Genomic DNA, 24,926 nt, shown 5'->3' with positions numbered 1-24,926 from the left:
TGTTGGAATTTTGATTGGGATTGCATTGAATCTGTAGATGAGTTTGGGTAGAATTGACATCTTAATGACATTTAGCCTTCCTATCCATGAACATGGGATATTTTTCCATCTTTTAAGGTCCCCTTCTATTTCTTTTAATAGAGTTATGTAGTTTTCTTTGTATAGGTCTTCTACATCTTTGGTTAAGTTTATTCCTAGGTAGTTGATTTTTTTAGTTGCTATTGAAAATGGTATCTTTTTCTTGAGTGTCTCTTCAGTTTGTTCATTTCTAGCATATAGAAACATTACTGACTTATGTGCATTAATCTTGTATCCCGCTACTTTGCTAAATTTGTTTATTAGCTCTAGTAGCTGTATCGTCGATTTCTCGGGGTTTTCTGGATATAAGATCATATCATCTGCAGACAATGACAGTTTTACTTCTTCCTTTCCAGTTTGGATGCCTTTTATTTCTTTGTCTTGCCAGATTGCCTTGGTTAGCACTTCTAGCACAATGGTGAATAACAGTGGTGATAGCGGGCATCCTTGTCTTGTTCCTGATCTTAGGGGGAAGGCTTTCAGTCTCTCACCATTGAGTACTATGCTGGCTGTGGGTTTTTCATATATGCTCTTTATCATATTGAGGAAGTTTCCTTCAATTCCTACCTTTTGAAGTGTTTTTATCAAAAAGGGATGTTGGATTTTGTCGAATGCTTTTTCAGCATCTATTGAGATGATCAATTGATTTTTCCCTTTTGACTTGTTAATGTGTTGTAATACATTGATTGATTTTCTTATGTTGAACCATCCTTGCATGCCTGGAATGAACCCCACTTGGTCATGGTGTATGATTTTTTTAATGTGTCTTTGGATTCGATTTGCAAGTATTTTGTTGAGGATTTTTGCATCTATATTCATTAGGGAGATTGGCCGGTAGTTTTCCTTTTTTGTAGCATCTTTGCCTGGTTTTGGTATTAGATTGATGTTAGCTTCATAAAATGAGTTAGGTAGTGTTCCATTTTCTTCAATGTTTTGAAAGAGTTTAAGTAAAATTGGTGTTAATTCTTTTTGGAAAGTTTGGTAGAATTCTCCTGTGAAGCCATGTGGCCCTGGCATTTATTTGTGGGAAGCTTTTTGATGACTGATTGGATCTCTTTGATTGTGATTGGTTGGTTGAGGCCTTCTGTTTCTTCTCTGGTCAGTCTAGGTCATTCATATGTTTCCAGGAAATTGTCCATTTCCTCTACATTATCCAGTTTGTTGCCATACAGTTGTTCATAGTATCCTCTTACAATTTTTTTAATTTCCTTGGGATCTGCAGTTATGTCACCTTTCTCATTCATTATTTTGTTTATATGGGTCTTCTCTCTTTGATTTTGTCAGTCTAGCTAGGGGCTTGTCAATCTTGTTGATCTTCTCAACGAACCAATTTTTGGTGTTATTTATCCTCTCTATTGTTTTTTTATTCTCTATGTCATTTATTTCAGCTTTAATCCTTGTTATTTCTTTTCTTCTACTTGGTATAGGATTGGTTGGCTGTTCATTTTCTAGCTTCTTCAGTTGATCCATTAGTTCTTTGATTTTGGCTCTTTCTTCCTTTTTAGTATATGCATTTAGTGCTATGAATTTCCCCCTCAGTACCACTTTTGCTGTATCCCATAGGTTTTGGTATGTTGTGTTCTCATTTTCATTCGTCTCTATATATTTAGCAATTTCTCTTGCTATTTCTTCTTTAACCCACTGATTGTTTAGGAGTGTGTTGTTTAACCTCCAGGTATTTGTGAATTTTCTAAGTCTCTGTTGGTTATTGACTTCTAATTGTATTCCATTGTGGTCAGAGAATGTGCTTTGAATAATTTCAATCTTTTTAAATTTATTGAGCCTTGTTTTATGTCCCAGCGTATGATCTATTCTGGAGAAAGTCCTGTGAGCACTAGAGAAGTATGTGTATCCTGGTGATCTGGGATGTAATGTTCTATATATGTCTGTTAAATCCTATTCATTTATCAGATTGTTTAGGTTTTCAGTTTGCTTATTGGTCTTCTGTCTGGTTGATCTATGTATAGGAGAGAGCGATGTGTTGAAGTCTCCCACAATTATTGTGGAAACATCAATTGCTTCCTTTAGTTTTGCCAGTGTTTCTCTCATGTATTTTGTGGCACCTTGATTGGGTGCATAAACATTTATGATTGTTATTTCTTCTTGTTGAATTGCCCCTTTTATTAGTATGTAGTGACCTTCTTTGTCTCTCAAAACATCCCTGCAATTAAAGCCTATTTTATCTGAGATTAATATTGCCACACCTGCTTTCTTTTGGCTGTAGCTGGCATGAAATATTTTTTTCCATCCTTTCACTTTCAATTTCTTTGTGTCCCTGTGTCTAAGATGAGTCTCTTGTATGCAGCATATTGATGGTACATTTTTTTTGATCCATTCTGCAAATCTATATCTGTTAATTGGTGAGTTTAATCCATTTACATTCAACATTATAACCATGAAGGCATTTCTTGAATCAGCCATCTTATCCTTTGGTTTATGTTTGTAATATATATTTTTCCTTCTCTCTATTAATATCCTTTAATGTACATATACCGAATCTCTTTAGTACTGAACCTTTCTCCATGTCTCTCTCTCCTTTCTTTGTTTCTCTGTGTGTAGGGCTCCCTTTAGTATCTCCAGTAGGGCAGGTCTCTTGTTAGCAAATTCTCTCAGCATTTGTTTGTCTGTAAAAAATTTAAGCTCTCCCTCAAATTTGAAGGAGAGCTTTGCTGGATAAAGTATTCTTGGTTGGAAATTTTTCTCACTCAGAATTTTAAATATATCGTGCCACTGCCTTCTTGCCTCCATGGTGGCTGCTGAGTAGTCACTACTTAGTCTTATGCTGTTTCCTTTCTATGTAGTGAATTGCTTTTCTCTTGCTGCTTTCAGTACTTGCTCCTTCTCTTCCGTATTTGACAGGGTGATCAGAATATGTCTCGGAGTGGGTTTATTTGGATTTATTCTATTTGGAGTTCGCTGGGCATTTATGATTTGTGTATTTATGGTGTTTAGAAGATTTGGGAAGTTTTCCCCAACAATTTCTTTGAATACTCTTCCTAGACCTTTACCCTTTTCTTCTCCTGTGGACACCAATGAGTCTTATATTTGGACATTTTATATTATCTAGCATATCCCTGAGGTCCATTTTGATTTTTTCAATTTTTTTCCCCATTCTTTCTTTTGTGCTTTCATTTTCCATTCTGTCATCTTCCAGGTCACTGATTCGTTGTTTAACTTCCTCTAGTCTTGTACTATGAGTATCCAGAATCTTTTTAATTTGGTCAACAGTTTCTTTAATTTCCATAAGATCATCTATTTTTTTATTTAGTCTTGCAATGTCTTCTTTATGCTCTTCTAGGGTCTTCTTGATGTCCTTTATATCCTGTTCCATGCTCTTCTTGATGTCCTTTATATCCCATGCCATGGTCTCATCGTTCATCTTTAGTTCTTTAATTAGTTGCTCTAGGTACTGTATTTCTTCTGATCTTTTGATTTGGGTGCTTGGGCTTGGGTTATCCATATTATCTGGTTTTTTCATATGCTTTAAAATTTTCTGTTGTTTTTGGCCTCTTGGCATTTGCTTAACTTGGTAGGTTTCTTTTAGGATTTGTAGACCAATTGAAATCCTTATCTCTAATTTGTCAGGTCTACAGCTTCGTGGAGTACACTTTCTGTGACTAACCAGCAGGTGGCGTCCATGAACCACCTGTTCCCCTCAAGCCAGTTCTCCCCTGCTTTGCCTCTGTGGTGAGTAGGGGAGTAATTCTTGTGGGGTCCAGTTGGTGTACCAAGCTTGCGTGTGTAGTTGGTTTTGCCCGCTCTGTATAAGAGGCGTGTGTCTGGGTGGTCAGGGAGGGGGGCGGCTCTAACAACCAAATCTCCCTGGTGTTCCTGGAGTTTTAAAGCTGCTGCAAGAGTCTAATCCTTCAGTTCAGTCCTGCCACAGTTTGTCTCTGCCACTGACCCACAAGTCCTTGGTATTGGCGTGTTGTCCCTGAGACTTGTGAGTGGGTCCCTCTTCCAGGCCTTGCACCCCCTGGTCCTCTGTTGAGGGATGACTGTGCTATGTCACAGGTGAATGCCGTCCCCCCAGGGTGGTTCTGGGCTGCTGGTCTGTGTAGGGAGGCTCCCAGTCTGCTGAAATGATGTCTGAATGGGGCTTGTTAATTCCCACTGCTCCACCTTCCCAACTCTGGGACAACCAGCTGAGGGTGCAGGGAAGGCTAATGTCCACGCCCAATTTTGTGGTGTATGCGTGTTATTGTAAGCACTTCCGTCACATTCGGTTGTCTGGGGCAGCTCTGGGCTATGGGGCCGGTGACCAGCAGGAGTGTTTCCTATCCACCAGGATGATGGCTGTGAGTGGATGCCCGCCTTTTCTTTGGAAGTTGTGGTGTTTAGTGAATTTTCTCAGCCACTGGATTATTGCCTTTTGTCTCAGAGCTCTCTTAGTTCTGCTTTTGTCTTGACCTGCCCAAATTGCAAGTCTTTGAGGCTTTCTCTATTGGGCTTCTTAGAGTAATTGTTTTAGAAAATGAAAAAAAGATTAAAAAAAAGAAAAAAAAGGGCCCTCCTGGCAGATCTAATGCATTATTGAAATGCTAAGAGACAAAGCAATTAGGGCTATTAAGGAAAGATCCAGGGGGCAGAGAGATCAGTTTTTCTTTGGGTTTTGCAAATAAGCCTCAGGGCCTGAGCTCTGCCCTTCCCCTTTCTATGTTCACCAGAACTCCAAAAAGCCTCCGCTTTTATTTTTGACTTTGTCTTGCTGTTTTTTGCTATGCCTATCTCCTCTCTGCTGGGCTGGCTGCTCTCAGATTCTCTGGTGTCTGGTCTCAGTCTGTCTATGGTTGGAGTTTGGATCAGTAGAATGAGTTTCCGATAAGAGCTGCCACTGCAGTTCTCCCTTCTCCTTCCCGGCGCTGATGGCCCCTCCTCCCATGGGACTGAGCCTGGCAGGGAGGGGCGCGGGTCCCCTGGCCGCAGAAACTTGCAGATTTCGCTGATCTCAGCAGTTCCACGTTTTCATGAGTGTTGTATGAAGTATGCCCAAAGTCAGATTGCTCTGTGGTGTGCAGTCCACGCAGTTCCTGGCTTTCTACCTACTTCCCTGGAGGAGTAATTAAAACATACACCTCACCAATCCACCATCTTGCCCCGCCCCCCCCACCATTATTTTTTAACCTATCCCGTTTTTTTAACATTTAGATTTCCCCACCTTTTTTCTGAAATATACTAATGAGGAGTATTTGCATATATGCATAATGACATCCATGATTCTTTTCTTAGGATAAACTCTCAGAAGAGGAAATACTGGGTCATATTGTAAGTTGTAGGAGTACCTACTTAGTTTTTCTTCACTCCAGGCAGTGTTTCCTTTAGACTTACAATACGCACAAACAGCTTCTGAGCCCTGCTTACCAGGGGCTTCAGAAAGGTGACCGAGACCCGGAAGTTTGTGGGGCGGTTAAACACATTGGTTTTCAGGCTCTACTGGTTGATTAAAATAAAGATGTTGAGTTCCCTGTATCGGTCTTAATAATATGCCATGTATTGTTTAATATGTTACTTCATAAATTCAGAATGTTTTCAGCTGCAAGTAATAGAAAACTTGATTTGTATTGACTTAAAAAAATAAAGATTTATTTCTCTCACATAGCAAGAAAGCTAGAACTGGGTGTCTGTGGCTTTAGTTCAGCTGCTCTGATGTCAAGGAAAGTGTGTCTGTGATATTCTTGGCCTTTCCCTAATGGCCATAGTATGGTTGTGGTTGAGGCGGGCATCAGGTTTGTATTCAGAGTCAGGAAGAAGGGAGGGAACAGAGGTGAATGAGACACATTCTTGAGCCTAAGAGTTGTTAGCCTGATTAAAAAAAGTAGTACTTTTTTTCTGTTGTTGATGAAGTAATATTAATTCATTATAGAAAATATAAATAGAAGAAAATGTATTTCACTCATAACCTCACCACCCAGAGGTAAAACTGCTCTTATTTTTGTGTTTTTCTTTCTAATCTAGTTATAAATGCACAAAGTGTGCAATTATCCCTATATGTACTGCCTTTTTTAATCAGCGTCTGGCTCAGACCCTTGTACCTGGTGGATGCTTTAAAAATATACTGAAAAATTAATGAATGATTTAAAAAATACACTATGAATATTTTTCTGTGTCTTTGAGAATTCCTCTACAGTATATATTTTACAGCATAATTTTTAATGGCTCCATAATGCACAATCATTTAGATAGTCTATAGTTTATTTCACTAATTTTCTACTATTGTACCTTAAATTTTTTGAAAATTTTAGCTATCACAGATAACTCTGCAATGAATATCTTTGTGTGTGTATACAAATCTCTCACTATTTCTTTAGATAAATTCATTTCAGAAGTAGAGTCACTGGGCCCAGAGATATGAACAGTTCTAAGGCCTTTGATATAATCACCAAATTGCCCTCTTCAAATGTACTATTTTATACTACCACCAGTGATGAATTATCACAACTTTTGTTTTAATTCTTTATTTTTCATAGGCTTAAGTTCTTTTGAGTAGATTGTATGTTCACATTTTTGAAGCAATGCAGAAAGGTATAAAGTGAAGTTTTGCTCCAGGTGCTGTTCTCATAGCCCATTTTGTCCTGTGTCCCTTAGGTAACCACTTTCAATAGTTTTTTTTAAATGTCTTTTCAGTGTTTTTTAATGCACACAGGAAAAAATATATATGAATTCTTATTTTTCTCCCTTTCTTACACAAAAAGTAACATACAGTATAACACTGTTTGCCTTTATTTGGGTTGACTGCTGTACAATGTTCTATTATGAGATTATTCCACAGTTTTACTTATCTATTCTCTTGGCTAGCCTTATTTGAAGCCTGTGTCTTTTCTGCCTAACTGGGCCCAAGTGAACCACAATAACCTGGCCCTGCAGCTACACCCCTAATAGGAGTAGGCAGCTGGGTCTTAATTTCGTAATCCTATTGCCTGCCCTAGTGCACGTTTTGACTTTGCCTCCCAGGTTATAGTTGGCAGTGCCTGAAATATTCTGAATTTTCCAACAAGGGAGAAAATTGCAAAGATAGGATGTTAATCCTCTTTGAAGACCTACTGGCTTGTCCTTTCCCCCTAGCTTGATGGTGAGATACTTTCATGTTCTGATTTGGGTAAAGAGCAACCCCTCCTTTCTCATCCAAGGAGGGGTGGGCTCATATAGGAAGTTATGTACTACATACCTTTTAAGGAATGTAATCTCACCGAGTGCAAGGCCCATTGTATGTTGAATTTCATGTGTAGAACAGCTTGCATTACATTCTTTGGCAAAGGCAAAGGTCAGCCGTGTTTTTTCTTCTTGCTGCTTTAGACTGGTGCAGAAGAGCAGAGCCCCATCCTAAAGACACATCATAGCCCCACATCAAAGCATGTTCTTCCATTATTTAGAATTTTTACTAGGTCAAGAATAAATGAATATAAGAGATAAGAGCATGTCCCCAAATGACAGTTTGTTTTTCCATTCCTATGACCCTTAGGGCTAAATTTCCATGACCTATATATGTTCTTTATAAAAGGCTTAAAAGTCACTTTGTCAGCAAAGCCTTCCCTGATTATTCTACCTACCTACTCTCTCTCTGTATTTTCTGCCTCAGTAATGGTCTGTTTGCTTACTGTATTTTGTCCTGCCTAGGCTCTACACTAGCATAGTACCTGGCACATAAAAGATGCTTGGTAAATATCTGCCAAATGAATTGTTCTTTATAATCACTATTAATATACTATGCATAAAAGAAGGTTGATTACATTTATTCAGCTTTGAATCTGTTCAGATTAATAAACAGCCAAGAACTTTCAGATCCCAGTGAGTATTTTTTAATTGAAATTTTTTTTCAGATAATTAATTCACATGCAGTTATAAGAATCCCATGTGCACTTTGCCTGGTTTCTCCTGATGGTAACATTTTGCAGAACTATAGCATAATATAGCAACCAGGGTATTGATATTGCTATAATCCACTCATCTTATTCAGGTTTCCCCAGTTTTACTTGTGTGTGTATTTAGTTCTATATAATTTTACCAGTGAGTATTTTTTTGAATTTTAAAAAGATGACTTTTTGATCTTGAGCACTTCTTTGATGGTCAGACCCCACAGTTCTTAGATTTCTTTAAACATTATTCTATAATGTTTTCTTTAAACATTATTCTATAATAATTAGTATAATTCTTAGTGCTGGTATAGAGCTTTATCAGATCATTCTGTGCTGTAGTAGTTCCCAAATTTTATAATTTCAGAGACTATAGATTTTTTTTTAATTGGGATGTGAGGTGGGGTGGGAGCTGACACAGGATTGCTAACTTTTAATTGTGCCAAGCAGAGACATGAAAGAAAAAAAACTATAGGTTTTAAAATTTTTTTTTTCATTTTGTCAGGAACTGGCTAAAAACTTTGTTATTGTCTGGTCCTGATTTTTTGACTAGGTCCTTGGGACCCCATAATCTAGTCTAATCTCTTCATTTTGGGGACCAGAAAATTTTATGTGGTCTAAATCATTTTTACCATGTCATATTATTTTTAATTTGGAAATACCTGAAAGATGATTAGAATATCCTCCTTATTTTAGAGTTGAAGACAATGAAGCCCACAGAGGGGAAGAGCCTCTCCAAGGTGCAGCAAAACCCTGTGTAGATGCCTCATTTTTTGCTACTGGGTTACCCTGTCTAGGAATCTTGACCTGATGCACCTGGGAGAAAGAACGACTGGCTTGATCTAGAAAGAAGTCTAGAAGATGTTTAGTCCACCCTCCTGCATACAATAAACCTACCTTCTCCATTTCTGAAAAATGATCTGTCTGGTCTTTGCTTACATATATTTAATTGAGGAGAGATCCTTACTGTATAAATTTGCCTTTATTATACCTGTCATTGACATTCCAAAGTGTAAAAATGCTTCCCGATAACTTCTGAGCCTGTTAATAGTAACAATGATACTTACTAAGAGCTCACTCTATTCCAAGCCCTGTGCTGTGTACTTGACATAATCTTAATCTGTGATCTGTAAGATAGGTACTCTTATTGTCTTCAGTTTTGTAATGAGGTACCTGTTTCTCAGAGGGGTAGAGTTGCCAGCATTAGATCTCACAGCCAGTAAGGAGCATGGGTTTGTATTAGTTTCTGCAGGCTGTTTGGTGATTTGAAGCTGTGTGTCCCCAGAAAAACATGTTCTTGAAGCTAATCCATTCCTGTGGGTATAAACTCATTGTAAGTAGGACCTTTGAGGAGGCTACTTCAGTTAAGGTATGACCCATCGCATTCTGGATGGGTCTTAATCCTGTTACGCTAAAGTCTTCTATAAATGGAATGAATACAGAGAGAAAAAGAGAGCCACGGAAGCAAGAAGCTGAAATCAACAAAACCTGGAAGAGAAGGGAGAGACCAGCAGACCCTACCATGTGCCTTGCCATGCTGCAGAGGAGCCAAGGACTGCCAACATCCAATCTTCAGAAAGAAAGCATTGCTCTGATGATGCCATGATTTGGAATTTTCTTGGCCTCAAAGTTGTAAGCTAATAAATTCCCATTTTTTAAGCCAATTCATTTCATGGTATCTGCTCTAAACAGCCTAGGAAGCTAAAACATGCTGTTGTAACAAATTACCAGAAACTTGCTGGCTTGAGCAACAGAAATTTATTTCTTGTCATTCTGGAGGCTAGACGTTCAAAATCAAGGTGTGGGTAGGGTCATGCTCCCTCAGGAGGTGCTAGGGGAGAATCCTTCCCTGCCTCTTCTAGCTTCTAACGTCTCTAGGCATTCCTTGGCTTGTGGCCACATCACTCCAATCTCTGCCTCTATTTTCATGTGGCCTTCTTCTCTGTGTCCTCTTCTGTCAGTCTCAAATCTCCATCTGCCTTTCTCTTGTAAGTTTACTTGTCATTAGATTTAGGGCTCATCTGTGTAATCCAGGATGATCTCATCTCAAGATCCTTAGCCTAATTATATCCTCAAAGACCTTTTTCCCAAATGGAGTAACATTCATGGGTTCCAGATATTTGATGTGGATATGTCTTTTTGGTTTCTATCATTTACTCATTACAGGTGTTGATTCTAGTCCTCTGATTCTAGAATGTGTGCTCTAGGCTGCTATATCATACCCTATGAAGTGCCACAGGGAAAGTCCATTTTCTCTTCTACATGATGAAGATGGGAACTGTGTTCTCAGTGTTGTATCCCCAGTTCCTTGCATATTCCTTGCATAGAGAAGTGCTTTAAAGTGGAATGGCTGTATGAATGAATAATCCATCAAGTATATGAAGGCAGTTTTCATGTGTTTCATTTGTTTTCTCCAGGCTAAATATCCCCGGCTACTTTAGCTGTTCTTATTTGAAGTTCTGAACCCCTTACCATTCTGATTGCCCTGGTGTAGGTACTTTTTAATTTGGTGAATATTCCTCTTAAAATATACCTTCTAGATTGAACTCTAAGTAAGATCCAAATAATAGGGTAGAATGGTACTGCTATTTCTTATGGTTTTTACACTGTATTTCTTTAATGTAGCCCTAGGTTATGTTCATTTAGAGCTGCTGTTAAAACCATTGCTGGTAATTAATAGCGAAAGATATTAAAAAAAAATCTTTCCATTCTGGTAATCCTACTCAGTCACTGAGTTTCTAAGGGCCAAACTCAGCCCTCAGTTATGCTAATGCAAGTTTTATTGATTTTGGATTCTGGGGTTAGATTTTGAATTTGGAAAGAAAATAGTCCAAACATCACACTCTGGGGTTTAGCAGAAAGGGCAAGCATACCCATGAATAAAACCAGTTTCCCTTCTCCATTCTAATTGGTTGAACCCAAGGAAAAAAGTTGTGTGCTGTAAGAGAGATGAATGATGATCCATACCAATTCTCAGTAAGAACAAATTAGGATTTTTATAACCAAATAGTAGAGAACGCTCTTTTTCCCCTTAATTTCCACTCTTTGTGGGCATGTAGTTGGTAGAATCTTTTTTTAAAAATCATATTCACCAGCTGTTCGTCTTAATGTTCATGTACTTGTGCTCTGAACAAAGTTATGCTCCTGGCGTTGTATGTGCTACAAGTTTCACTGCTGTCAAAACATATTTTTAAAAATAACCCATATTATTTAACCAGTGTAGTCAAGATAAATTAGATTTTTAAAAGTAAAAGCTACCTTAATATTTAGATCAGCAAGTAGATGTGGTTGTGATTAACGTTTATCCTTATGTGGCAAGATATGACAGGGTTACACTAATGCCTTTAAATATTTTTTAATTAATTTTTTAAACTATGGGTTAAAATATGGCAAAGGTAACCCTCAGCAGTGGATTCCGTGGCCATTTCCTCTACTGTGTTTTCTGTTGCATCTTGAGGCTGTTGTTTTAATGGTTTCTTTGAAAGAAAACATTTTGAGAGGAAAGGGCTTCCGCTTGGATCTCTTCCTCCTCAACACTTCCCCCACACCTATTACCCGAACTCTAATTATTCTCGTGGCCCTAGCTCTTTTCCACAGGGAAACTTTTTCTGACCTATAAGACTTGGTTAGCTCTTATAAGTTACCTTAGTACCTCTGGTGGTTTGTAACTGTATGTCCCCCAGAAAATCATTTTCTTAAAGCTAATCCATTCCTGTGGGTGTAAACTTACTGTAAATAGAACTTTTGTTGAGGTTATTTCAGTTAAGGCATGGCCCAGGGTGGATCTTAATCCTCTTACTAGGGTCCTTTATAAGAGAATGAAATTCTGACAAAGAGACAGAAAGCCACGGAAACAGGAAGATGAAAGCAACGAAACCTGGACAAGAAGGGAGAGACCAGCTGATGTCGCCATGTGCCTTGCCATGTGGCAGAGGAGCCAAGGATCGCCAGCAATGTCTTTGGGAAGAAAGCATTGCTTGATTTGGACGCTCTCATGGCCTCACACTGTAAGCTAATAAATTCCTATTGTTAAAAGCCAACCCATTTCATGGTGTCTGCTTTGAGCAGCCTAGCAAAATAGAACAGGACCTTGTAGTTCATTTGTCACATCCTTCATTACGTTAATCTCGATTGCTTGTTAAAGTTTGTCCTTTACCCCAGACTATAAACTACACAAGGGCTGGTGCTGTTTTTAATACTCTGCCATCAGTACCTAGTTCAGTATCTGGTTAAGTAGATGCTTAATAACTTTTAGTTGATTGATTGGTTGGGGGCTGTCAAAGTCATGTAGGGGCTTATGGGAACAATAATTTTAATAATATTTGAATTTTATTAAATTCAATGTGAGTGTGTGTACACTTTTTTTCCCTCTCTCTTTCCCTTACCTTTCCTTCTTTTTCTTTTCCTTTCTATTTTTTTTTTTTTTGAGTTACCACTGCATCAAATTATTGAAGTAGAAAGAATAGTTGGCATTCTGTTTTAAGGTGGCCATGTATTTGACCCACTTCTTCTGTGGTAATGTCATCACCATTGTATCTCATTGCTGTGGTTCTTTGAGGCTGACAGGCGGAACAAGTTGCTTCAGCTCATAGTCCTCATCTGTCATACAGAACAGCTTGCAGATTCTTATTATGTGAATGAAATATGGAGAGATAGATATTTTTCTTCCTGGGCTATCAGGGTAATTGAAAGTAACCATATCTGGGCACGAGGGGAAAATGCAGGAAAATAGACTGCCTTTGTGAAGGGCAACTCACTGGCTCTCAGAACTGGGGGTGTTGAGCCTTATCTCCAAGTGTAAAGGCTTGGGAAGTGTTTCTTGTTATGAAATGATTCGACTAACACATTCTTTCTGTAAGGAAAATGCCTTGGTTTATGTTACCATCCCTCAGCTGCCTCATAAGATGCCATCACCATTTTCTTTGGAGGTGTATCCCATGGGACCCCATGCATGTTCTTTAGCAAGAAAAGAAAACTGATTTAGCATTCCAGATCAATAAACTGTAGTGGAAAAATTAGAAATGTGCTATGAAAAATCATTAAACAGATATATTCTACTGTTCCTGAGTTTAGGATGAGAACGCATGAATAATACTTGACTGCTCTTATAGTTTATATTTTACAAGCATGGGTCTGGTGGAACAGAATATCAGATAATACCATATAAAGATACTTTGCCTTCTAACTGGTTTGATTTCTGTAGATATAAATTGTGTTTTATACAATTGCTTTGGTTGACAGGAATATCTTTACTTAACATTGGTCAAAAGTACTAATGTAGTGATGGAAAGCAAGGTACAGTTCAACAGTCATTCAAGTCATGACTTGGTTATATTTTGAGATAGCTTTAAAATCACTTAGTCGAATAAAACTCTAAAGTACTGTAACTGCCAGGTTGCTTTATCTAATTTATGAAACAGAGTCAAAGGAATCAACAATAACCCTCCATTTATCATTATTAGATTAGCTATTACTGAAACCACAGAAAGTATATAACCCTTTACTTTGTGTTCATTTGAATTTTGTTATTAAGCTTTGATGGAACTTTCATTTAACCAAATGTATTTGTTTACAACAATAAGCATGTTAAGTCTTGTGCTCTGAATTTGATATGACCATTTTAGTACATGCCTCCTGCAAAGGTGTGTTAAAGTCACAGATTCTATTCATTTGTGTTCTGTCTAGAATTTTCAAGCCAATTCTGCCAGGTTTTGTTTTTCTTCCCTCCTTTATTTCTTAAAGAAATACATTTTTTTTCTCCATAAGTCATCTGCTTTTTCAAGAATATAATCAGGCATTAACCAACATGGAACTATTTCTCAGGGCAATGCCATAAAAATTGATTTTTCAAAATTAAATAAGCATCTGTTAGTCCGAACCTGTTTTATACCTGATATTTAAAAGATATATTGACTATGACCAAAAGGAATCTATTCCTTCATGCTGTCTTCCTTGCAGATGCCGTTGTATAAGGCATAGGCTCTGGAGGGAGGCAGGCTTTGATTTGCTTCTCACCTCTGCCATTTACCTGTCTGTTACCTTGACCTCTTAGGGAGGTGGGTTATCTCTAACTGTCCTTTCCTCAGGGTGTAACAGAACTTATAATAATACTTCATGGTGTTTTGTATAAGGGGATACATGTAAAACCCTCAAACATGTAACAATTGATATTATAATAAGTGTGTGTGTATGTACTCTATATGTACATGTTATCAATTTGGCTGAAACCTTATTGATTATTGATTCTGAATTAGGTTATAATAGTGGAAATGCTGTCATCCTTTCAATACTTACTCTTACTCTTCTGGTATACAGGCTGTATCTAAAAGTAACATGGAGTTTTTGATCTATTTTGAGCCACAATTTGAAGAAGAATCATTGTGAAGGTGGTGATTTCAGTTGCTATGATGAGAACCCATGGTCCAAATCCATACTCCAAAGAAGTTTTATTTTTTAAATGGAGTGTCATTCCAGTCTTTTTGAAGTGATGTGAGAGCTAGGATAAAGAGTGTTTTAGATATGTGAACTAGCAATATATGGCCCTTCCAGTAAGAAGAGCTCCTAAGGACAATTTTTTGTTCATTTTTCACTGACTTTATGTTTCCCACAAAACGTTTCTCTAACTGCCTTGCTCCCTTTGTCTTCTTCATCTGCATCTCTTTGTCCTTTATATCCCCATTTTTGGGGTAGTGGAGATGGGTTTAGATCAGTCCATAGTCTCTCACCCAGTATCCTTTAGAGCAGTAGCCATAGAGGGTTGATAAGAAGTCGGGTTTGGAGATCAGGTCCCTGACATTGGTTTCCAGCAAATTTACCTGGTTCATATGGGGATGGAGTTTTTTCCTCATCTGTACCATCTTCTGTCAATTTGGATTAATGAATCATGGAGGATTGAAAACTTCCTTAGCTGTTTAACTTTCAGTAAGAAATGCCAGGCCCCTGATGTTAGTACAATTTAAATAAGATAGCATTTAAAGACAGTCTCTGCTTCCGCATCATATTGACAGTGCCCCTTACTTGAGTCAGGGATTGAGGACTTACTGAGATACACCATCTGGTGAAATACAGAAGGCCAGTCTTGTGCCAACTGAAAAAGCTGCATTAGTTCCAACTCTTATGTACCCTGCACGTTATTGGATGCCTTGCAAAGCGTTTATCATTTTTTTTTTAATAGGAAGGACTAAGGGATTTTACTACTCCAAAGAAAATGTCAGCTGTACAAAGATAGAAAAATTATCAAGTGGATCATAAGGGACAGTTGATACTGAACTTTGTACTTGCACAGGAAAGAAGAACAGTTCATACTAAGATCTTTGTTCAGGGGATATAGGGGTGGTGTGTCCTTGGTCTGTCTGGGTGGAACTGGGGATCTAATCTGTCTGTTATTCTGACAGTTCTTCAGCTTGTTTCCCCTGCAGCATGGTCAGGCCTTGAAAGCAGATGCCAAGAGATCAACCCTGTTCTGCTTCTTGGCCTATCATGTAAACTGTAGCCTGTCATGTTCATTAAAATGAAAATTTGTTGAATGGAATTTGTCCGACTGGCAGAATAGTTTAAATGTCAGATGTTGTTAGGCCTGGATATAAATATTATGTTTCTATTGTTAATTAATTGCAGTGCCTCAGTACCAGTGATCCAAAATCCAATTTAGTCTGCAATAGGCCTGTGGATAAGGGCCAAAGATAATGAATGCAGAGGGAAAAAATTTATTCAGAGTTTCCATTGTATCTGTCAATGTCCTCTTAGAGACATAGCAAATTTTGGTGTGCCACTGTAGTTCAAGAGGTGCAAAACAGGACAGAATTAAGACTCATTGTCTTTTGAAACCTCTCAAATGTTATTGTTGAATGTATTTAACTGCCAGCTCTGAGTCTGTCCCAGCATCAAAATGCCTGACAGATGCTGCTCTGTCCCCTTTCTGGGATTTACCCCATTGCTTCCACCCCTGGGTCTGTTATGTTCATAGCTCATTTTAGAGTTGTAGAACTGAGGTCCTATAATCTTCCTCATTTCTCTTTGCAGTGTTCATTTTCCTCTCTTCCATTTGCCATCAACCTTTCCTTTCTTTCTTTTTCTTTCTGTCTTGTTTTGGTCCCCAGGTCTGTCTGTCTGGTCTGCCACTATTTGTTAAGATCATTTTGCTTCAAAATTGAACTGGTGGCTGAACATTTTCTCAGAATAACGCTGCTAGAATTGTCTGCATTGGAAAGGGGAACAGAAACCTTGCCACTTGTGCCCAGACTTCAAAACTGACTGTTGTTGCAAAGCCATGAGCCAGCAGGCATTTGTGACCACCATTCTCTACCAATATTTTGTTGAATACTTGCTGTGAGCATGGCATCTTACTCAATAACCTCCCTGGGTTCTGCAGGCAAGTGGGTGTGCCAGGTAGAAAGGACTAATTAAGACTTTGGAAGGCAGGATTAATGTGGTCCAGTGGTCAGGGACCCTCATTTAATTCCTGGCATCCTGGTCCATGCCAGCCTCATCCTGCCCTTGTAATCGCGCCAGCCGAGAAGTGGGGAAAGGAAGATGAACTTTGGTCTGCTCTGAGTTTCCCTGTCCAGCAGTGTCTGTCAGATTAAAAACGAGAGGGAAGGAGGCCAGAGAATCTTCCAGATGGAGAGTTCAGAGGAGGGCACAACCAGACTCCCTCTCTGCGGTGACGTAGCTGGGCCAATGGAGCATTGGGCCAGGAGCCAGGAGGAATGCAGGCTGCTGCTGACCCTGCAGTGCAATGCGGGCCTGGCAGAACACAGCCAGTCACCTTTGGCTCTGCGCAGGAGCAGATTCAAACCAGGCACACACAAGCCATGTGGTGAAGGCAGAGCATTTACCCCGATGGCTGGGTCAGTCTGGTTGGAGGTTGGCCCCTCATCCTGAACCCATCTGAAGGGTGCTTTGCTCAAGACACATGGGGTAGAGCTGATAACTGCGGAAATCAAATGGAGAGTTGATGTTCTTCAACCTCTCGGTTTTCTTTCTTTTTAATGAGGTAGCCATGCAAGAAAGGTGACCTTAGAGAGGCTGGAGACAGCAGTAACAGCAGTGGCCCTGCGTCCTTGGACTGACTTGTGTGTGGACAGCAGTTCCAGACAGCAGGGGTTTGGTGAGGACACAGTACACTGGCAGTCACTCTCCGTGCTTTTTGGTAGCACAACTTTGTAACTGGCTTCAGCATAATTGAAAAGAACTCAGAATGGATGCTGCAGGAACAGGAGTTTGTTTAAATGAGAACTGTTTTTTAGAGTAAAAAAGTTTATATAGATGTCAGTATAATGGTGGAATGGTAACAAATGAGGTTAAAAGACTGAGTATCAGGTTTGACCTTCTTTAAAAATTTTGACATTGTATCAACACAGCCTCAGTTTCTCTCTAAGATGGACCTCTTTTCCTCAAACTCAGGTGATTAGAGTATGGGGAGGGGCTGTGCTGTGGGAGCAGAGCTGTTTTATTTGAAATGTCATCCCATTCTGAGTAAACATGCTGGGGCCCTGTTAGGGCATCCCTGTGCAAATGTCGCATTGTCTGTGCCTCCCCCTGGGATCAGAGTAGCTATACTACTTTCTAGTCCTGTCTGGGTTGACAAAGCCTTTGACTTCCCATAGCCAGAGCACCAATGCAGCCAGGGTCATGCTCCCTGGGATTTCATGGAATTTGATTTGTGTGTAATTCTGTGAACATTCAGATGCTGATAAGCTGATTGGTATTCTGCTCCTTAGTATGTCGCCTAATGATTTTGTCGAGCTTGTGCTACTTGGCAAATTTGCTTTTCTGATGTCTGGCAAATATGACAGCATTGAACAGGTGTGGCAAGGGTGTGTTGTGTTGGGTGTTGGTGTGTGCATGCGCGCGCGTGTGTGTGTGTGTTTGTCTCAAGCCACCGAAGTATTTATTCAGTAGAGAGAGATCTTTACATCTTTTGACAGGCCAGGGTGCAAATTAAGAAAACGGGTGGGGTGGGGGAGCTAACCTCACTTTAAGAATTCTCAGTTTGCAATTCTACTAGTAAACTTATAATGTTCTTTTACATAGGAAATTTTGTTGAATGTGCTATGTGCTGATACTGTCCTAGAGGCTCAAGATTCTTGTCCCATACTGACAGGACAAGATAGACATGGTCTGTATCTCTGTGGAACTTATGGTTTAGTGGAAAGATTTTCACATGTATTTTGACAACAGTGGTCAGTTTTCAAGGTGAATAACAAAATTAAGAATTATTCTGATGATCCCCTTGATTCCTAACTCTGTCAGAATTTCACACATTCTGAAAATACTCTATAGGAAATACACAAAAAGAAATAAAACTTCTACGAACATGTATTAAAAGTGTTAGGTTTTGGCGGCCTTTGCTACTGTTTCTTTTGAGGGTTTAAATTAGTATGCAGATTCTCACATAATTCCCTATGTATAAAACATTAATTTGTCATCAGGTAGTTTAACCAGGGCTCTGTTTTCCAACTACCTGGTTTTCACTGATATGTAAAAAAAAAAAAGGGTTTTAGAAAAAGGCTTAAGAGTCTTCTTAGTTGAAAATTATCTGTCATTTGAAAGAATGTTGCCATAATTTGTCTTCAGTAACAGCTCACTGAATATGGCATAAGAATGAAAATGAGGGCTGAATTTATTTAGTGTCTTCGTTCTTGTACCTGAGTGAATAGACTTCTTTCCTAGGTATGTGGATAATTGTAAAAGACTTAAAGGTCAATTATCAGTCCCTTAAGATGGCAGTCAACTCAGGTGAGGGCTGCAAAAAATGCAACAGTGGAGGCAAATCCTTCAGTTCCAGGCAACGTTGCGTTAAGTACAGTGTAATTGTATACTTCTGAGTGAGAGGTTTCAACTGGAAAAAGATGAATTGCAATCAAACCAGAGTTCTGTATTTGGGAGAGATGTTTATTTAAATTCAGAGCCAAATTTTTAAGGAGGCCAGGAGCTTGATAATGGATTGAGGGTACTTGGAAGTGGTAAAGATTTTCGGGAGCTATACTCTGAAAAACCACCATGATAAATTAATGTTATTGGCTTGTATTGCTCTGCTTCCACTTTTATATCTTTTAGGAGCAGGTGAAGCTCAGCCCTACCCTTTCTCACACTTCTACATTCAGCCTCTTTGTCTGGAATGGATCTTCTCATCATCTTTACACACGTTTAAGTCTTCTGTCTAAAAGCTGCACAAACAAACCATAAATCAGTTCTTTGTCCTCCTTCAATTACAACTCCCTTTCCTCCCCTTCACAGCCAAACCTACCTGAGAGTTGTCCTTTCTTACTGTTTCTATTTTAATAGTTTGCACGTATTTCTTAACCTCTAAACTAAATTCTGTCCTTCAGTAGGCAAACAGCTCTTTTGTGTTGAGTTCCCCAATGAACTTCACATTAAACATTTTTAGTACTCTTCTTATTTGACCTTTCAGTGACACTTAAGATTTTCGTCCTACCACTCAGGCAACTCTTTTCTCTCCAATGTAGAATTCATCCTTCTCAACCTGTTAAATGTTGAACTTCCTCAAAGATCGCTGATAGGCCGTCTTCCCTTCCTAATCTGTACCTTCTCCTTTGATTGTCACATCTACACTCACAACTGTCGTTACTACCTGCTTCCAGATAATTCACCACTTCCAGACCTCCTCTCTGAGCTCAAGACCTATGTATACAGCTGCCTACCTGGACATCTTCTTTTAGATGTTTCTAAAGCACCTGAAGTTCAATATATCCAAAACCAAACTGCTGATCTTTGACTTCAGATGTGATTCCTAATGCAGTAGATTCCTTGTCCAACCCCAAGTCAGAAATGGAAACTGTCATTCATAATGGTTTTAGTTTTCAAACATATTTTGAAATCTCATTACATAACTGATTTCCAAGTTTATTGCATTGTGATCAGAGAACTTAGTCTGTTTGATATCTGTTTTTTGATATGTGTTGAAACTGCCTTTGTAGTCTAATACATGGTCAGTTTTTACATATGTTCCATGTGTGCTTGTACAGAATGCTGTGACAGATTGATTTTTCAGAATTGGTTGCAACAATACATTTCTCCAGTCCTACATGCTTTTCTTGTGGTGTAACTGACACTTCTCCCATTGAGAGGTGGGGTCTTTATTCTCCTTCCTTGTATCTGGGCAGGGGTTTGTGACTGCCCTGCCCAGTGGAGTACTGTGTAAATGGTGTAATGTGATTCCGAGGCTAGGTCATAAAAAATACAGCTTCTGCCCAGTTCTCTGTCTGACTTTCTTGCCTTTGGAACTCAACCATCATGTTCTGAGGAAACTCCAGCCATGTGGGGAGATCACATGTAGGTGTTCCAGCTGACAGCCCCGGCTAAGGTCTCAGCGAACTGTAGCCGCTGGCAGACATGTGGGGGTATGAGACTTCATATGATTCCAGCCCTAACTTTCATGTCCAGCTGAGGCCTCAGGCATTGTGGCATGCAGAAAAGCTGTCCTGCTGTACCCTTCCTGAATTATTTATCCAGGAGAAATCATGAGAGATAATACATTATTATTGTTTCAAGCCATGAGGTTTTGGGTTGTCATGTAGCAATAGATAACTAATACAAATACCTATTCTTCTACTGTTGTTAAAATCTATTTTGCTTAATATCAGCTTCTTCCTACCAACTTTCTTTTGGTTCATATTTGCTTGGTGTTGAGTGTTCCATACCTTAAATTTCAAATCTCTATATCAAATATATTTTCAATGCATTTCTTATAAACATTGCCTAGCAAGATTTTTTTAAAAATCCATCTGAAATATTTTCTTTTAACAGATGAGCTTAATACATTTACTCTGATGACTGACATGTTTGGACTTCTTTCAAATATTTTATTTTGTGTTTTCTATTCACTGAATTATTTTGCTTCTTTCTCCTTTCCTTTCTATTCTTCTGTAGAATTGATTATGTTTCCTTTGCTCCGTTTAGTTCCCTTTTCTGGTTTGGAAATTACATATTCTATTTCTATTCATTTGGTAGTTACTCTCATGTGTTTTAAAATTATGAAATAGAACATACATACAAAATAGTTTTTGAAAGTGTACATGTATAGTTTAAAGAAATTAACAAAATGAATACCCAGATAAATACCTTTTCCCAGGCCAAAAAATAGAGCATTATCATATTCCAGAATCCTGCCCCCCACCATATGCTTCTCTCCTGTTGCATTTTCTCCTCACCCCCAAGATAAATACTAATCTTAATTCTGTGTAAAGCATCCCCTTGCTTTTCTTTATAGTTTTGCCACCTATGTATTATATTCTGAAACAAGATAGTGTTTATTTTTGCCTTTTTGAATTCTATATAAATGAGTAACATTATGTATAGTGTTCTTAACTTGCCTCTTTTATTCTACATCATATTTTTGAGATGCATCCACTGATGCATCTCAAAATTGATGTGAATAACTATTGATGTGAATAATTATTTCATAAATTTTATTTTATGCTGTATAATATTCCATGGTAAGAATCTATAAAAATGTGTTTAGTCATTGCACTATTAATGGTTGACTTGTTTTCAATTTTTTTTAATCTATTCAAGCAATGCAACTCTAAACATTCTGGTACAAATCTCTATAAGCACACGTGGGTCTCTTTTGATATATATATATATATATATATATATGAAGAATTTGTAGTTCATCCTTAACAAGTTAATCAGTAGCTTTAACAAATATCTTTAACAAGGTGGTCAGTTTCTGTCTTCCTCCTAAACACTCCATTTCTCTCTTCCTTATTCCATATGATGTGGCCAACCATTCTATTTTCACCTTATTTACAAATTCTAAGAATTGGTCATTGTTGTTGGTGTTTAACAATCAGGACTTAGTAATTATTACTAAATATCCATTATTTATGACTGAAGTTACAAGGTTTATCATTATGCTGCCTAATTTCTTAGTTCACCTTTGCTTTTTATTCCGTACTCCTTTCTTCTGGGATCAACTCCTTCTTATTCATGTATATCCTTTAGTATTATTTTCAGTAAGTCGAAACCACTATAATAAACAATACTTTTTTACTGAAAGAGTGTCCATATTTCTGTCATTCTTGAATGATAGACTTAGGATGGATATAGAATGTTAGTTGAACTTTTTTCCGCTTAGCACTTTGCACATGTTATTCCATTGCTGTCTTGCTTTTATTTTTGCTGATGGCAAGTTCTTTGGCAGGAAGTCTGTGTTTTTTTCTCTGGTTGCTTTTGAGACCTTCTCCCTCCCATGTTCTGTGGTTTCACTTTGACATCTAAATGTAGGTTTACTTATATTTATCTTGTTGAGGTCTTGGTGTACTTTTTCAAGAGGACTCATGTCTTTTATTTGGGAAAATTTGCATCCATTATCTTTTCATATAGAGCTTCTTCTTTCCCTATATTTTGTTTAGTATTTCTCTTGGTTGAAGTGTAAAGGGATTCATCTCAATCTCCATGTTTCTCCAGTCATAAATCTGTCAGATCTTATAAAACACACTATCATAATATTTTATCTTGTATTCCCCGAATTATGCCTCCCCCAACCCAAGTGCAATCTATATAACAGTGAGGGAAGGAGAAATTTCTGATGCTATCCCACTAAAGGGCCTTATCTCCTGCATTGATATTCCAGGATTTATCTCACAGCCCATAAGTCTGGCCTTGTTTGGTGGTTACACATCAGTAGTGTTTGGTAGTGGGCCCTTTGATGGGATAGGGGGATGTGGAGGGAAATAGCCTAATAAAAGCTAAAGTGACCATTTAGGAGATTGAATAGGGAAAAAGAAGAATCATGGGAAAACCATGGAGCAGTTAGCCATTCTTAAGTATTCATCTTGAGGAGATGTTAGGACCACATCAAGAATAATAGCAAGACACATATGCCAGTTGTTTTTTACTATAAAGTCACCATGTAATTGATGTTGGACTGCTATAGAATCAGCCCCTTGAAACTGAAGTTACTGCTATGTCTTAATAACTAATTTCTCACATCTCCTGACATATTGACCTGTGATTGGTCAGTGCATAGAATGTTTTAGTCACATTGTGCTGATTTTTAAAAGTTACGATTTGATTTGAAATACAGAGTTGTGCTCTGTTTTGTGTTTCTCTCTACTGAGAGAAGGCTGGGCTCTTTGTAGAGTAAGAGGGGTGTCCCTACAAGTATGCATACATATACTCAAGGAGGTAAGTAGTGAGGTCTGGATTGGGAGGACCATATACTTTATATAAATGGAATAGGTTTTCCTAAATAAAACCTTTTCAGGGAAGTGGGAATAGATAGTGCAAGAAAGATGACAGTAAAAGGAATAAGAAAATAAAATCCTCAGTCAGATTGAATGTGCTGCACTAATGTTTAATTCGGTTTTCATCTCTCTGCTTTATAATCCATTTCTATTCTGTTGAGGAGTTCAAACCCCAAAAGATTTGACTAGATTTGGCTGGGTTTTCTTCATTCAATTCTGGGTAGATGTGTGCATCATTTTCAGTTTATGACTGTCTTTTATTGACCTCTTGTGAGGGAGGTATGAGGCACGAGTCTTAGCAATGGTTTATTTGGCTAGCATTTAATAGTATAGAATATGGAAATTCCACTTATAGACGTAGAGAGAAAATGTTTGGTGTTTTACTGCAGATAACTCAGTGCCTTCGTTTTTATCTCTTCATAGCTTTGAAGCTCAGCAAAGAAGGTACATCCATTGAGAACAGTCTGTAAAGGTAAGTGTATTTATTACATGGCCTTGACAAACATTGCCTTTACAACATTGATTTTTCTTTTATTCAGAGATTTAAACACTTGGATTAAAGATACAGCTGACAAGACAACTTCCTTAACCACCTGCTTGTCTTCCCTCAAGGACAAAAGTGCTGAGCAATAGTTAGCAGAAAGCAGGAGGAAATAAAATGATGTGCTGAGGGTAGCCAAATGCAATTGTATGCTTGCTGACTTTTGCTTTGTTCTCTGCAGTTAAGACATTCCAATGGAGCTAAGTTTACTAAGATTAATGCTAGATGGAAAAAGAATGTACTCATACCACTTCTGGTCAATAGTTAAATAAAACCAGCTGGCCAAATAAAGCATTTAAAAAAAAATGCAGAGAGGCATTACAATTGGGGTGGATGAAGCTTATTGTGAAAGTCAGTTGTGAAGTTGCATGGAGCAGCTAGTTTTGTAGCAATGTGAAAGCCAGCCAGTTTGGTGTAGCTAATTTCATTCTATACAGTCACTGTGGACGCTAAGTGAGTTACAGGAAATGAACTTCCAAGCTTGAAGCAATGGGAAAAGTACCTACTCAGCCTCCTGTGAAACATTACAATTGAGTTGGTTTTTACACCGACAAATGTAATTGTTTCCTCTTTGCTAGGTATATTTCTAAGCATACTGCTGTACAGCATTGTTCTTTGATTCATTGTTTAATTTCTGTTCTGCATGAAGTATTTTAATTTAAAGAATTCATTCTGGGGAATTATAGGGCTGCCGTTTCATCAAGAGTCTTTGGTGGCCAGGGTGAAATGTGCCATAATTTTATATTTGTTTCATCATCAGTTATGTTTTTGACAATTTTAGTTTTTTTACGTCGTTTTTATTACAGCAATCTTGACTGCAACTACTTAAGTTAAAGTTGAAAAGCCATTTTGATTTACATTGTATTTTAAGTTATTCCTAACTTTATGACAAATCTATTTCTGGGGCTGAATTTTCAATTTTTTTTTGAGGGTGAATAAGAATTTTACAGGGATATTACAGAAAATCCCATTTGAATAATGAAAACATGGGTTATAAAAACACCTGTTTTGAATATTTACTTTGGGGTTGTTATAGGGTTTAAATGAATTCTGTGTCAAGGGATTCAAGTAGTATGTGGCTCATGGTAACTGCTCAGTCGATGTTAGCTGCTGCTGCTCTTGTTAATATGATTATCATCATTATTATCTTCAACATTAACATCCTTGTCTGTGTATTAATTAGATATTTTGAGAAGTATATTGTTTTTAGAAGCATCAGGACAATATTTCCAAGATGAGCAT

The 24,926-nt window shown here is 38.1% G+C and overlaps 1 protein-coding gene across 6 annotated transcripts in view; it reads left to right on the top strand.

The window, feature by feature from the left end:
• The window catches only part of FHIT (fragile histidine triad diadenosine triphosphatase), a 1,654,094-nt gene that overhangs the window by 21,804 nt on the left and 1,607,364 nt on the right, over nt 1–24,926 (top strand). For all 6 annotated transcript variants that reach the window (XM_037799421.1, XM_037799416.1, XM_037799397.1 and 3 more), the window contains exon 2: nt 23,567–23,615. The gene's annotated coding sequence lies outside the window, so the exon portion shown is untranslated. The remainder of the gene's footprint in view (nt 1–23,566; nt 23,616–24,926) is intronic.

This window comes from Choloepus didactylus, chromosome 1 (genome assembly GCF_015220235.1).
Source record: "Choloepus didactylus isolate mChoDid1 chromosome 1, mChoDid1.pri, whole genome shotgun sequence".
Classification (NCBI taxonomy): domain Eukaryota; kingdom Metazoa; phylum Chordata; class Mammalia; order Pilosa; family Megalonychidae; genus Choloepus; species Choloepus didactylus.
This window is presented reverse-complemented; position numbering and strand designations above follow the sequence as displayed.